Source organism: Python bivittatus, unplaced genomic scaffold (assembly GCF_059951505.1).
Source record: "Python bivittatus isolate LINGU-HERP-01145 unplaced genomic scaffold, Pbiv_v1 ctg000190_np1212, whole genome shotgun sequence".
Lineage (NCBI taxonomy): Eukaryota > Metazoa > Chordata > Lepidosauria > Squamata > Pythonidae > Python > Python bivittatus.
In genome coordinates, this window is record NW_028277042.1 from 2,559,341 (window position 1) to 2,574,895 (window position 15,555).

The 15,555-nt window shown below is 42.0% G+C and overlaps 1 long non-coding RNA gene across 6 annotated transcripts in view; it reads right to left on the bottom strand.

The window, feature by feature from the left end:
- The window catches only part of LOC112541124 (uncharacterized), a 26,527-nt gene continuing 10,972 nt past the window's right edge, over positions 1-15,555 (bottom strand). For 2 of the 6 annotated variants that reach the window (XR_015795248.1, XR_003085154.2), the window contains exon 3: positions 3,219-3,577. This is a non-coding gene — a long non-coding RNA (uncharacterized LOC112541124). The other 4 variants (XR_015795246.1, XR_015795245.1, XR_003085155.2 and 1 more) reach the window with 3 other exon arrangements.

Below are 15,555 nucleotides of genomic sequence, written 5' to 3' on the forward strand. Positions count from 1 at the left end.
CTTAAAGTTCCCAAGGTTGAGAAACACTTCCTTAAAGTATTGGAAGAAAAAAAAAGAAAAAAAGCATATATTCTAACAATATTAATCCCAATTTCGGATATCAGTGTTACGGGCGTTATACTTATTTGGTTTCTTTTTTTTTTTCAGTTAAAGTTATATATAACATTAGAAAGGAAGAGATGAAAGAAGAACACACTGTGACATACCTCAAAGTATTTGCATTACTGCATAAATACCCAGGGCTCACAGGATAGTTCTACACCTCCCTGCTGCTTTCAGATACCAACCCTGCTACAACATATAATGTTGCCAGATTCTGCACAGCAGTGCTTAAAATTCATCGGACCTGTGCCATAAACTATACTTAATGAGTATCTAGTTTGTCATACTAGAGTGCTCTGTAATTTGATATATTCTGCCATGCACTAACCTTTATCCTCCCTATGCCCATCTAATGCTCCTACCCCTCCTTTTAGATTCTTTTAGACTCTTGTTTTTATATATATACTTTCTGTTTTATAACTTTTAGCTTTTCATATTTTTTTTTCTTTTAAATTCCAGTGTATCTTCTATGCTTTTTAATTGACTATACCCCACCCTCCTTTTTCTGGTCTGTGACCATAATAAAGATTTGATTGATCAAAGTATTTGCTATATAATAAAGGCTAAGTTTAGCTAAGTTACTTAAGAATTCAACTTAATCCATCATTTGCTTATAAGAACTTGCCTGGCATTGGCCCAGGTATCTGGCAATAAGGTGGGAGAGAACCTCTGTTGTTTTTCTACCTGGTACATTTAATCTACACAGAATCCACAGGGACAACAATAGGATAAACTCAAAATTCACTTCCCCCTCCTTGAGATGTTCTTTTTAGTTAGGAATCACAGTAGATGTTCAAGTTCTGTTGCGGCTCCTTGGAAATCCTGCTGTTTATGACTCCAGCATTGCCCACAATTAAGCTGCTTAACTTTCACTGGATTCATGCATATGCAATAGATGAATAAGCATAAATTCCTTGTGACTGGGGGTTACTGTAATCTTTAAATTTTTTCTCCATCTATTAATTCTACCAGACCAAAGAATTCTTCTTCATCTACTAATTCTATAGTTCACAAAATTCTTCTCCATCTATTAATTCTACTACCTCTAAAAATTCTTCTCCATCTACTAATTCCATAGATTTCAAAATTCTTCTTCTACTAATTCTACTCCTCCTCAACATACTTCTCTTTCTACTAATTTAAGCAAAACACATGATGTAGTATGATAAGAAGAGGATTGTTCCCTATCTCATTTGTCTGACATGTTAGTACGATGTAAAAGAAGGTATGTGCTATGTCAGACAGCATCAGTTGATACCAGGTGGGTAGTAGTTTGCAACAGCATTTAATAAGTGTTGTACTAACCACTTTAAATTCTACAAACAGATGAACACTCTCCTTGAACAATGCAGGAGCAGCCTGTCAATTGTTGATCTCAGATTTAGATCCCAAGATGTAAATGTTTTGTTCTGATACCAGACACTGACATTTTTTGACAAAAATTACAGAACTGCATGGCAAAACGTGAGACAGAGAAATCTGGAATATAAAGCTTAACTATCCTTGGTAAACTTCTGCTGAACTCTAGATGAGGCACAAATGATAAATGTGTTTTTCCTGACAGTGTTCACTATGTAGGACCACGAGGTAGGACAAACAACAGAAGGCTAGCAGAGCGCATCCATGAACACCAACTAGCAGTCAGAAGACACAATGAAAACTCCATAATCTCACAACACATGGACAGACTTAACCATAGTTTCAACTGGGAAACTGTCAGCATCTTAGACCAAGCTAAATCCAAAAATGCGAGGGAATTCCTGGAAGCTTGGTATTCAGACAAGGCAGCCCTCAACAGGCACACAGAGATAAACAACATCTACACACTATTCAAAAGAGACAATTAAAAGGAAACAAAAAGACCAGAACATCTCCTCACCAGCAATCATCACCCAGATAAGCAGAGATTAACACCAAGATTACCATCAGACATACAATCAGGCAGTAAACAATAACCTAATCAAGGAACTACCAGAGGGGAAAAAATAAAACAAAACCCCCACCCCCACCAACACTGACAGAGCAAGCCACTGTATATAAACAGAAACCCCATTCCATTCTAGCACTGAAGATGTGACCTAGCTGGGTAACAAAATGTTTGCAAGAAAAGAACCAAGCTCAGAGAACCCCAAGGACTCCACAGTATTCTGTTTCTATCTGATAAATCAACGATCAGAAGGATGGAGAAGGATAATTGTCTGTCTTCTTTCTCAGGAGATGCTGCAAAATTGTTGCAGCCAGCGCTCTCTGCTTTGGCTTACGTTGTTGAATTCTGATTAAGACAGTTGCAAACTTATTACCTTCTCATGTGGGTTCCCTTCAGTGAAATCAAGGGGACCCACGTATCATTGTGCAAAAAGCAATTTATCTGCTGTTTAGGGGTTTGGAAGATGCTGCTGTTCTATTATTTGCGTGTGAGTTTATTGTTTCATTCTCTGTAAGGAGACTGCTGTTATAAATGCTTACCTGAGAACAAGTCACATTAAGTCTAGTGAGACTCTAAGCAATTTATTCAAGTCATAATCAACAGGCTTACAGGGGAAAGGTGTATGTAACTTATATCCTTGTTTATTTTGGAAGTCTCCTCATTCTCCTCCTCTTCTAACTCTCTCTGCTTTATCTTTGTCCCAACCAAAACTGAAATGAAGTCTTTAAGCCTTCCCCAAAACTGGTCTGTGAAAAGGTTGTCTACTCCAGTATAAATATGATAAAGCAAGCATAAAGAAACTATTATTTTACTGCTTTGTTTGACAAGGTCTATACAAGAATATCTGTTTAGGACTTGGGTGGCAGAATTCATGCTGGGCAAAGAGACAAATGGGACTACCACATTGTGTTGCACCTACTTCTATAAAAGGTATATTGGAATGACATGTCTATTTCTGATCCACCAATGCTGGTAGGCTTCAATCTGTTCACCTTTGCTCTAATTTGAATTCTTTCAAAGGTCAGGAGGGATGAATTGAGCAGGTCAGCATTTTAGAAGCATCATCAGGTCATTGTGCCCTCTCAAGCCATCTCCTCTTCGAACTGGGAAGAGTTGCACCAGGACCGTGTGACATCTGTGCCATTAAAAGTAGATGATCGTGTTCTTTGGGACTGTCTGTGCTGTAACGACAATAGACAATATCTGTACTTGCAAGATAATCTGAAATAGGTTTTGGAGTCTCTTCATTACGAATCATTTTTCACAACAAGAAACTTTGTTAAGGGTCAATAATGAGGAGGTCAAGTATGCAGGAAATCAAATATGCAAATGATATTAAAAACGATTGTAAAGAGAATCTCTTTAAACAGGTTGAATGGTCAATCAAGTGGCAAATGCAGTTTGATTTACATAAGTGTAAAGTGATGTGCATTAGAAGAAAAAGCTTCAGTGTATTCTGATGAGTTCAGAGCTGTCTTTCTAACCAGGAAAAAGATCTGGAGGTGGTCATGGATGGCTCAATAAAGATGTTGACTTAGGATGGAGCAGCTGTGGACAAAAACACAGGATAATTAGGAAAAGAGATTGAAAATAAAATTGCCAACTTTGTAATGCACTTACAGAAATCTATATCCACATCTGGACTATGGTGTACAGTTCTAGTTACCACATTTATTAATCTGCAATAGAACTGGAAAAATTGCCAAAGAGTACAATCAAAACTATTACGGACTCTTAACAGTTTCCTTATGAGAAAAATCTAGAATGTTTAGGGTTGTTTAGCCTGGAAAAAAGGCAACTGAGGGGAACATGATCCAGATGTGTAAAAGTATGCCTGACATGGAGAAAGAAATGTTTTTCTCCCTCTCTCCAAACAGAGGGATCAGAGGTCTTCCAATAAAGGAGATTTAGAACAGACAATAGAAAGCATTTTTCTTACATGGCACTGCCAAGGAGGAGGAGGAGGAGAAGGAGAAGGAGAAGGAGAAGGAGAAGGAGAAGGAGAAGGAGAAGGAGAAGGAGAAGGAGAAGGAGAAGGAGAAGGAGAAGGTTGCTCGTCCAGTCAGCCAGATGTTTAGACTGGATTTGGCATTTTTATCCACCTATTAAGTCCTTCCCAAGGACCTGGGATAGGCAGATGTTGTTGTTGATGTTATTATTATTATTATTGATGTTGGGTCATGATGAGAACTCAACAACCCTCAAAGGCTGGACCACATTTAAAAAAAGATCTTTTAAAGAGAGGCTGGGCAGGACCTTGAGCAGGATTTGCAAGGGTGTGTGTCTGTGAGTGTTGCCCCAAGAACACAAGGTGACAGTGCCAAAAGATACATAAAACAGGAACAATTAAGGATCGTTGAAGCACGTGCTTCCATCTTCTTGCTGTTTCTGTCAGTGCAGGTATCCATGAGCGTGTGCTGTCTAAACATGCAAGTATCCATGAGTGTGTGCTGTCTAAACAGTGACTTCATTACCCCTATTACTGCAACATGACATGTGATGAAACTGTACTTAAGGAATTATGCAAGTCTTTTCTCAGTTTCCACTATGACAATCATGGTATTGTGTGTAGGGGTAGCTTGGCCCAGACTGTATGTAACAACATTACCTGTCATTTAGCATTATCCCTTCCCAACTTAAGTACTATTCTGAGTTTGTTTGTACTACAGAATCTTAATGACATCTTAGTTACAGAAGGAGCGGAGAAGAGAATTCATGCCATAACAAAGCACATCATTATGAAACAAAACAGAGGTTCTAAGCATGTCCTGACCTCACCTTTGAAGACAATGGCAAGACATGCAGGAAAAGTTAGTGGTCCTCCCATTTTCACAATTCCCCAATGTTCTAGCACAGCTGTCCTAAAAGTAGACAAAAATCCATGTACAAACAGAGAACTGTGTTTGCTATATGTAGAAATACATCTGGGTGGAGGGTAGAATTTGCCCTTGATAATGAAGCTCAAGCTCAGATACTTTGGTCACCTAATGTGAAGAGAGGACTCTTTGGACAAGACAAGATAAATTGCTTTTTGCACAATGATACGTGGGTCCCCTTGATTTCACTGAAGGGAACCCACATGAGACGGTAATAAGTTTGCAACTGTCTTAATCAGAATTCAACAACGTAAGCCAAAGCAGAGAGCGCTGGCTGCAACAATTTTGCAGCAACTCCTGAGAAAAAAGACAGACAATTATCCTGATGCTGGGAAAGACTGAAGGCAAAAGGAGAAGAGGACAGCAGAGGATGAGATGGTTAGATAGCATCACTGAAGCAATGAGCATGAAACTGAGCAAATTCAGGGAGGCAGTGAAGGACAGGAAGGCCTGGCGCAATATGGTTCATGGGGTCATGAAGAGTCGGACACGACTTAATGACTGAACAACAAGAAGAATTTGCCCATTTTCATGCCAATTAAAAATAATCCAGATAAATATGGATATGAGATAGAAAAGATTTCTTTCAAGTATAAAAGTGGTGATGCTATAGAATTGGTTCTCCTCCTCCTCCTCCTCCTGGTTTTTATTCAACAAGAAATAACAGTAGAGACAAAAAGAATCACACATTTGATTGGTGTTTGTTGGAAATCTGAGATCCAGACAGGTACCTAGGAATTACCCAAGTATGTCTTCAGATATAACGTGTGCCCAACAAGTGTTTGTTTATTATCATCATCATTCCCAGTTTATGGATGACTAAGATGGGCAGGCTGAGGCAGCCCCATTTCTCTCCCATGTCCTTATTAAGAAGCAGCATCTGGTCAAGATATTTCCTTCCTCCAGGAAGTTAGGTGGTGGCAATGGAAGTATGACATAACCAGAAGCTATACCAGGTATCAGGCAGGAAGGAGACAGGGCCAAAGAGTGGCGTTGGAAGGGTCAAGGCCATTCTAGCTCCAACATGCCACTCCTGGCCAGCTACCCGCTACATAGGCAGAAATAACAAGGCCACTACTAGAAGCAGAAATAATAGGTATAAGTTGCAGCTAATTAAGTTTCATTTCAATATAAAGAGAAACTTTCTGACTCTAAGCTTGGTTCAACAATGGAACAGTATAGAGGTTTTGGGTTCTTCACCTCTGGAGGTTTTTAAGAAGAGGCTGGACAACCACATCTTAAGGATAGTTTAACTGGTTTTCCTGGACCCTGCAGAAGGGTTAGGCTTAGATTACTTTGTGGTCCCTTCCCTCTCTATAACTTGATGATTCTGTCTATGATATCCTCTGCACCAGCCAGATCGTCCTTAATTGTGCTCAGATTCAGCTCCAGAGTTTCCCTGTTTTTTCCCCCTTGTGATCCAAAGGCAGAACATCAGCAGCGCAGAGAGCGCTCTGCAGAACGACATGAGGAAAATGATGGCTAATTAACCTGGACACATAACCAGCTGGGAGGAGAAATATACACCACATCAGCCTGCTAGGAAATAATGGGTTTGTCTCTTTTAGCAGGCTATGACTGGGATCATATTGTGACAGAGGGGGTGTGTGAATCTTCTTACTAAGTAAGAAGCCGTCTTAGGCATTGGCAAAGATACCCTGGCTCTCCTTGTTTGGCTGAATTTAACTTAACGTTGCTGTGTAGTATTGTCAGTTTGTTGGCTGCCTGGCTGGCTCCTATTTAGCATGTGTAGTTGTTATCAAAGTACTGGCTTCTTAGGGTATTTTTCTCCACCTGTCTTCCTGGGGAATGAATCATTTAAAGCAGAACTGAAAAGTCTTCATTTTCAGGGAAGGAAAACAATGTATGAGTCATTTTGCATCCATGGCACGAAAGAAAGAAAGAAAGAGAGAGAGAGAGAGAGAGAGAGAGAGAGAGAGAGAGAGAGAGAGAAATAGTTTCCTTCAAACAGAGCTTGTTTTCTGTTGACTTCATTGGACCCATTCCTGTTCTCTCTTTGGAGTCCTTGGGGTTCTCTGAGCTTGGCTGTTTTCTTGCAAATGTTTTGTTACCCAGCTAGGTAACATCTTCAGTGCTCCTTCAGTGCACTGAAGATGTTACCTAGCCGGGTAACAAAATCTTTGCAAGAAAACAACCAAGCTCAGAGAACCCCAATGACTCCACGGTTCAACCCTGAGCTACACATATTCGCTTCTATTGTTCTCTCTTTGACAACAGTGTGGAGGTAATTTGCCATGGGCTCCTTCCAGAAGGTTTGTTGGACTTCTCAGGCTAGTCTACAGCCATAGGTGGTCTCCTGTCAACGTATTAACCAGGGCTGATGCTACTTAGCTTCCAGTCCCAAACAAAGTCAACCAGGTGCTGCCCTCCTGAGAACTTACTGCAATGCTCAGTTGCCCATGTTTGAGCACTCTTGACTCCTCCACACCTGAAACTTGCAATGTCCTTGCAATCTTCTAGATGAGTTGACAGATTTGAAAATTACAGATCAGGAACTTGGCAATCTTCTAGTGCTTCCCCTCCATAACACATTCCCTCCATCCTTGAAACATCAGGGCCAAGCTGGATCCTCATGGACTCCATGCATACTCTAATGCGGTAAGTGCTCATTAGATAATTGGGAGTTGCAACATATTGTTGTTAGCTGATAAATGGTGTGTGTGTTCTTCGTAAAAGGAATGCAGGAATTACGTTGGATGAAAGGCTTAGTGACAGAAAGGGGCTGTTTTGAGACTGGGAGAGAGGGGCACTACAGCTGGATATTGGAGATGGCTGGCAAAGAACTGCAAGGAGCTGAGATTTTGGTCTGTGCTCTTTGTTTATTTAAACTATTTATATGCTTTTCTTCTCACATGCGATTCTGAATGGATGCACCTGGCAAGTGCAGCCCAATGATTACGGTATATCAGCTGCAGTTCTGACTCAACACAGTGTTGCACATTCATTTTGGACAACAGGGCTGCTGTGCCAAGCATTTCAGAGGAACTGTTAACATAGTCATGCTTTTTTTTTCTTTTTCCTTTTTTGGCAAGGCTCACGTGGCTGGTTTGAAAGCTGTTCCCATTTCTCCTGTGTGTCCGGGTAGGGACAATATTTCCACTGGGACCCCCAAGAATCCACTTCACTACCATGATTTTGGGAGAAGGGGGTAAGAGAATGAAGAGAGATTGAGGGGACTGGGATGAGCATATGGAAAATCAAGAACATCCACCATGGTCTATCCACTGGTATGGATGATGGGAATATTTTATTATTTTGCATCTGAATGCAAGATTATCTCAATTTGCATTTTTTTTAACCCATAAATGTAACACTTCTTCAAACTTTTTAGTCCTCCAAGTTTGGCAATAAAGTTTGCCAACAATTTAAAACGCATGAATGTATATAAATTCATATATATTTGTGAAAATAGTGTACAGGTTGCCTTATATTATGGGGAATATCTATTTTCCCTAATATAGACCAGAGGTGGAGAGACAGTTTAGTGTAGTGGTTAAGGCACCAGGCTAGAAACCGGAAGACTATGAGTTAGTCCTATGTTAGGCATGAAGTCAATCGGGTGACCTTGAGCCAGTCATTCTCTCTCAGCCCTAGGAAGCAGGCAATGGCAAACCGCTTCCAAAATCTTGCCAAGAAAACTGCAGGGACTAGACCAGGCAGTTGCCAGGAGTCAAAAACTGACTCAAAGGCACAAATAATATTAATAATGAAAAAACAGAGGTGAGGAACCCACATCCACAAGTCATAGAGGGTCCCCTGTCCCTCAAAATTGTGTCACATTACAGGCTAATTTTCTGCCATGCAACATTTTTCCCATTTATTTTTCAAAAATAAGGACGTGCCTGGGTGCAGGAGGACTCTGGCAAGAAATCAGCTTCCATTTTCATCCTTAGAAACTACATACCAGTTTTAAAAACTGTTGCCAAAGTTTGGTTACTTTGCTTTGGCAAGATTTTGGACCATCTGATGACCATCTGGTGGTACAGTGACCAATGGGCATTTGTGCCCATTTTGGGAAGGAAAACAATCTTTTGGTCAGCCTTTTCAGACCCAATGTCTTCCAGATGTTTGAACCCAGAATGAGAAAGTTAGGAGTTGAAGGCTAAAACTTCAGGAGAGTACCAGGAAGGGAGAGACTTATAGCTCTGGTATGTTTGCAATGTATGGTGGCCAACAGGATTGTAACATGTCTGTGCTTGAATTCCATAAAGTGACCTTGCAAAAGCCGTAATGCATATCGAGAATAAGGATGACAGATAAGATCATAGCCAGTATGACTCCAGTAGAAGCACTGAGCTTGTTTTAAGCCAAGCAAGGTGGGGAAAGAAGAAATGGCCTTTTTTTCACGTCCAGGAAAAAAATTAGCAGAAAACAAAAAGTGAGTTCAACAGCATGCTTCTTCGCCTGATGCCAAACCTTAAGTTAGTGGTAACAACACCGTATCTCCTCGGTTCACTGAATTTCCACAACATGGTAAGCACAACTGAAATGGGGCTTAGTAATTTTTGATTCAATGTGTTGTGGGAACCTAGCTGTTGTCTTAACATGCTGTGTCAACTAGGCCGTCCATAATAGGATTTATTTGTTGGGCACAGAATGTTATGAGCACGCAGGCTTGTTAAGCCAGGTTTAAGGGTTAGTGGGTTGTGTGAATCCGGCCCACGTGCCTCATGAGGAGGGAGGGGGTCGCTTTCACTTCTCTTGTCCTCTAAGAAAGCTTGTCTGCTGTTTCCTGAGCTCGACTAGGCCTTAACATGGGAGCACACATGGCTTGCTGAGGACATGGCTATTTCACTGTATGCATTTATTCCTGAAATTATATCCTGTCTTTCTCTTTGTATGACACTCAAGGTGGCCCTCGACAATTTAAAAAATGCACAGTTTAAATCATAACAAGAAAATCAAGGCAACTGAAATCAAAATGTAAAATCAGCATCATTAGAACAGTTAAAACCCTAGATAAGAGAGTATGCTTTTTTCCTAAACGTTTGCTAAATTCCTCCTGCCTCCTTGCTCCAGTTCATCTGGAGATCTTCATGAGTAGAGGGTTTCAATCTTGTTCTCCTCAATTATGATCTCAAATTCTCACTCCAAAGCCCCATCCTCCCCGCAACTCCCAAATTATGAAACTGGAGCAGATTTTTTAACAGGAGAGCATTATTTTTAATTTTTATTATCCCCACATTTTTAATGGGAAAATTATTCAGTGCATGGTTGGAGACGAATTGGTTGGGCTAAACATCATTTCAGATTTGATTCCAAGAACGTGCTCCAGAGCAGGCGGGACTGCAAACATGGCATCTGCCTCAACTCTTCAAAGCAGCTGCATCTCTTTCCAATATCACAGAGCAGCCGAGCTTCAAAATCCCGGAAAAAAATACAGCTGCTTTAAAAAGCGGGATATCATTTATGCTGTTCCCTCCATGCCCTGGAGCACCTTTTGGAAGCTGAATCCACAGATCTGCATAACCCTAATAATCACGTCATTATTAAATACAGCTAAAATGAAATCGATCTTTTTTTGTTGGCTCCACTTACTACTTTTGGGTGTGCCCGAATACCATTCAAAGATCAAGTATAGCCCTTGGGCATGAGAAAAATCTGCACCCTTACTGTACCTACTTGTCTTCCAGTTTGGAGGAAGCAAAGACGGAAAGTGAGTCACGCGCAAAGACAGAAAGTGAGTCACGCGCATCCTCTGATGGCTTGGTTCATTCTGCTGAGTCACAGCATCAGGCCTGAAGGCACAATCAGATCAAATTGGTCAGATTGATCCTCCAATGGGTTAGGATATTTGCCATCTGCAGGCCTCCACCGGCTGCCTGCCTGCAATATTTTTATGTCAACAGCTCTGGAAAAGGCAATGGAGGTAGGGTGAAGGCGAGGCTTTAGATCAAGGCTGAGTGGTTCGTAAACTTGTTTTAACAAAAAGGAGGAAGTACGAATTCTGGCACACTGCCATGCATTTATTAGCAAGTGAGACTATTAAAGAGGAGGTAAGGAAGCTAATTAGTCCTTTCCAGGTTTATTAATAAGGGACTGAGCTATTGATTTGTTATTATTTTTGAAGCACGGATGTCATTTTCTTAGTTATACATTATACAACAAATGATCTCTTCTTCCCATTACTATCATGATTAATATGTTATTAATTAATGTTTTTGTTATAATCTTTGTCTAAAGCTAAAGCTTTAAAAATGTAAGTAAAATGTGGGAATTTTTAAAAAAATGTCCTTATGCATGGACTAATCCTTGACCTTCCATGAACTGGCAATGGTTTTACACGTGTTGGATGCTCTTTAAATGCGTTGTCCTGAAACGTCCTCATTCCTCAACCAAGATGGTCCCCAGTCATGCTAGATACCATCCAACATACTTGGAAAATTCTGGTTTGAGGAAAAGTTTGCTATCGGAAAGAACGGGGAAGAGACCATACTTTGCTTTTGTGCCAGGCTGAAATCACCTTGGGTCTCAGTAGTGCTCGTGGAACTCACACTCCTGACCCAACCCTGAGAGTTAATCTATAACTTTTATCAAACAGTTGCACAAGAGGATTGTGGTACATGGGTCACTTCGTTGAATCATGTTAGTAATTCAGGTTTGGTATCTTTTCTTTGCAACGTGCTGGAAGGCCCAAATGGCCACCACGTGCTTCTGATGATTTCCTGCCAAATGTCTTCATTAAAAAAGCAAAAACAACCAACCTTCAAAGTGCAAGGCTGTCACCGCAGTCCCAGTTTCCAGGGACTGAGGGACTGAACTACCTTGGCTCCGTGCTATTTATAAACAAGCCGTGCAAACTCTGTCCAGCAGCATTTGATGCCAAACCTTTGACCCGTGTGTTTGACTTTCAGAGTGGATGTGAGAGTTTTACTTCCCCTAAAAAAACCCTGAGATTTCCTACCAGCCAGGACCCAACTGCAAACTGAGGCTCAGACTCAAAGAAGACTAAGCTGCTTCAAAATTCAAGATGCAGTCTTCCACGCTTGAAGGTTTGCGGGCTGTGCTGCTGAGACAGCCTTGAGCAAATGAAATTCTTGGCTATTTCTGCTGCATAAGCTGAGTTCTTCACCCGCCCTGCGAAGGGGCAGACCTTGAGGAGGCAGACATGCCAAAGAAAACCTTTGGGGAAAATAGTTTCAGAGGGAATCGCTTCCACATGTCACCTTGGATCAGTTTAGTGAGGATCTAACTTGGGATGAAGAAACAGTGAGGACTATTGGCAGTGGGAAAGCAGAAAGCTAAGCAGGAGGGAGAATGGAACCAGCTGCATTCTGTGCTGCAACACTTAGTTACAGGTCCCCACTTCTCTTCATCCCCAGTTTAAATTTAAAAAAAAAATCAAAAATTAACTCCGGAACTGAATCATCATAGAATCATAGGGCTGGAAGGGACTTCTGAGGTCTTCTAGTCCAACCCTCTGTCCAGGGCAGGAATCCTCAGACCACCTCAGACAAATGGCTATCCAATCTATGTTTGAATACTCCAGTGATGGAGCACCCGTAACTCCAGGAGGCAGGCTGTTCCGCTGCTTAAGAGCCCTCACGGTCAGGAAATTCCTCCTAATTTCAAGTTTGGATCTGTTTTTGGATAGTTTCCACCCATGGATTCTTGTCCTACCCTTGGGCATCACACAGAACAGATCCACCCCTTCTTCCCTGTGGCATCTCTTAATATATTAGAAGATTGCTATCATGTCTCCCCTTAGGCTTCTTTTCCTTAGGCTAAACATACCCAGTTCCTTTAACCATTCTTCATAGGACTGAGCCTCCAAGCCCCTCACCATCTTTGTTGCTCTTCTCTGCTCTCTGTCCAGTTCCTCAGCATCCCTCTTGTATTGTGGTGACCGCAAGTGGGCCAGTGCAGCAGAGAGCAGAACCATCACAACTCATGATCTTGACACCGTACCTCTGTTGATGCAACCCAAGATTGCAAAGGCTTCTTTTCGCACCAGCCTGCCACGCTGCTCAGCTGCCTCAGTTTATTTGTTTGCTTATAAGACTTGTACAGCTGCCCATATTATGGACCCTAACCCTGGGTGGCCCACAAGACAATAAAAACAGTAAAAAAACAAGTAACCACAATAAAAACTCCTGGTGGTCCCGGGGCAACATTCTCCCACACATCAAGGTATCCCCTTACTGGGCTCCACCCTAACATCCACACTGGTTGGGCTGTCATAATCCAGGGTTTGCTGGGTCTAGAATTTGCTGCAGCAGCTGCATCTGGGGACAGGGGTGTGTGGACAAGAGGGGTCAGACTGGCCCCAGCAGTGTTGCAGCATCGTGAGTCAAGTTCCACCCCTTTTCTACATCTGTTGCAACATCTCATATCCCAAATGGGAGGTCCTTGAAGTGTAATGGCACAATGTTGCTTTTGCAATTGAGACAGAAGCAGGGAGGGACTGTGGATGCTGCTGAAGGTTTGGGATTGTTTGGTTTGATTTGTTAGATATTACAGGTAGTCCTCATTTAGTGACCATAATTGGGACCAGCAACTCGGTCATTAAGCAAAACGGGCACCAAGTGAAACCACAACTGAGCTTATAATCTTCCTTCAGCTTTCCTTTGCTTTACAGCCGTGTTTCTCAATCTCAGCAACTTTAAGATGTATGGATTTCAACTCCCAGAATTCTCCAGCCAGCCATACATCTTAAAGTTGCTGAGATTGAGAAACACTGTTTGACAGACCTGCAAAAGTCATGAAGGTAAGGATTGGTCGCAAAGTTACTTTGTCATCACATAACTGTGAATGGTCATTAAATGAGGCAGTTGCTAAACGAGGACTACCTGTATGTGAAGCCTGCCATTGTAGTGGTAAACTATGGTTTATTGCTTGACATATGAGAATTCAGTAAATTATGGTTTTAAGAAACCATAGTGTGCTGCAATGTTTGCATCTGGGTCCCTGAAAAGTAACAGCTTTCAAGGTTAGGCAGCCATTTCTCCAGCCTTTCCTGGGGATGTCAGCATTTGAACTTGGGACTTTCTGTCTGCAAGCAAGTACCTTCTCAAGGCATTCATGGCTTGGATATTGATTTCTGTCACCAACTGTCAGCCCCATGAGGTAGACCAGACCAGGAAATCAACTCCACAGGAAGGCTAAAATTCCTTTTATTGGAATTGGCCATCATCATCATCATCATCATCATCATCATCATCTTGCAAGTTGGATTGTGCTGGACCTTCCTCCCTCCCTCCCTTGGGGAGGCATCTGCCGAGCCGCTTCCAAATGTTATCTTGTTTCTCTGGTCTTAAACAATGTTCCAGCCCCTTTTGCCTAGAAAATGGTTCTTGCATATTTCCGCCAAGGTCATCTTCCTTGCTCTCTACACCTGTGTTGGGGATGTGTGCTAAATGCTTCTTGCTAGCCAGCCTGAGAATTAAACTCTCACTAAATCTTCCATACTCAGGTGGCTAAGCCAACAGGACGAGCCAGCTCCTGACAGCAGTGAGAAGTTGATGGCTGCACCAGGTTGGGACTTCTCCCCTTGAGAATAGCATCCTAAGCCCGTAAAGCGTACTGTATTCCAGGCAATATCAAGGTAGTCTCTCTTCTTCCTTCCTTCTTCCTTCCTTCCTGTCCCTCTCCTCAAAAGAAGAGTTGCGGGGGGGGGGGTTCAAGCGCTTTGCCAATTATCTGAAATAATAAGGGGTGTTGCCTCTTTTCAGTACAACAGGAGTGGCAGGAACTTTTGTGTGTGCTCTGAATGGAGACAGCTGGAGGCATTGTACAGAGAAGGGTGAACACTGGAAACCATGGAAAACTCAAATTAAACCCAGTGGGGAAATCAGTGTATAGCGCCAGAGATCTTGTTGATTATAAGGGTTGCCAAGCATGGGCCAGACAACATGTCTCTCTTGATAGCTTTTTCTTCTGGGAATAAATCTTCTGAATATAATGATAGGAGGACAGATATGTCCCCCTTGGCTGGGGCATGAATGCGCAACTGTTTGCAGCTAAGGGCCATTCTTCGCCTTGCGGTGGGCGGGAGAATTCAGAAGATCCATTTCCAAAATTGGTAGGAGCAGATCAGACCAGTATGATTATTGGTGGGACAAAAGCTACATTTCATTTCATTTTAATGCTAATTAAAATGGCTTCAGTGAAATAGTATTAATATGGTTATTGGGGCATATGGGCAGAAGGGTTCAAAAAAAGTCAAGATGGCAGCCACGGTGGCCTGAGCAAAGCCCCGTCCCCTTTTTTTCATCATTGCAAGTAAAAAAGGGTGGGGCTTCAACCACATGGGTGTGGCCCCATCTTGACTTTCATGACTCCGCCCTGGCAGACACACCTGTATGGTCATGCCCCGAGTACTCAATCATGTCCTCCTTTGACCGTGTTAAAAGTTATGATTCATGGACAACACTTAGAGGCGATTTGGGCCTGGGAAGGTGCACTCCTGTGCTAGGACAACCTACAGATCTACCTTGTTGAAGACAGGCTGCAGCACCTCCACTCCAGGAGAAGCAGCTCAGGAGTTTGGGCCAATTTTTTCAGTTTAAGTAAGAGGCCATCCCTGAAAACTATTGGCAGGGGAAAACAGAAAAGAAGTGAAGGTTTTCAAGAGGTAAAGTGAGTGGGTGAGTGATAGCTCAAAAAGTTATCTCTGATGCGAAGGGAAGA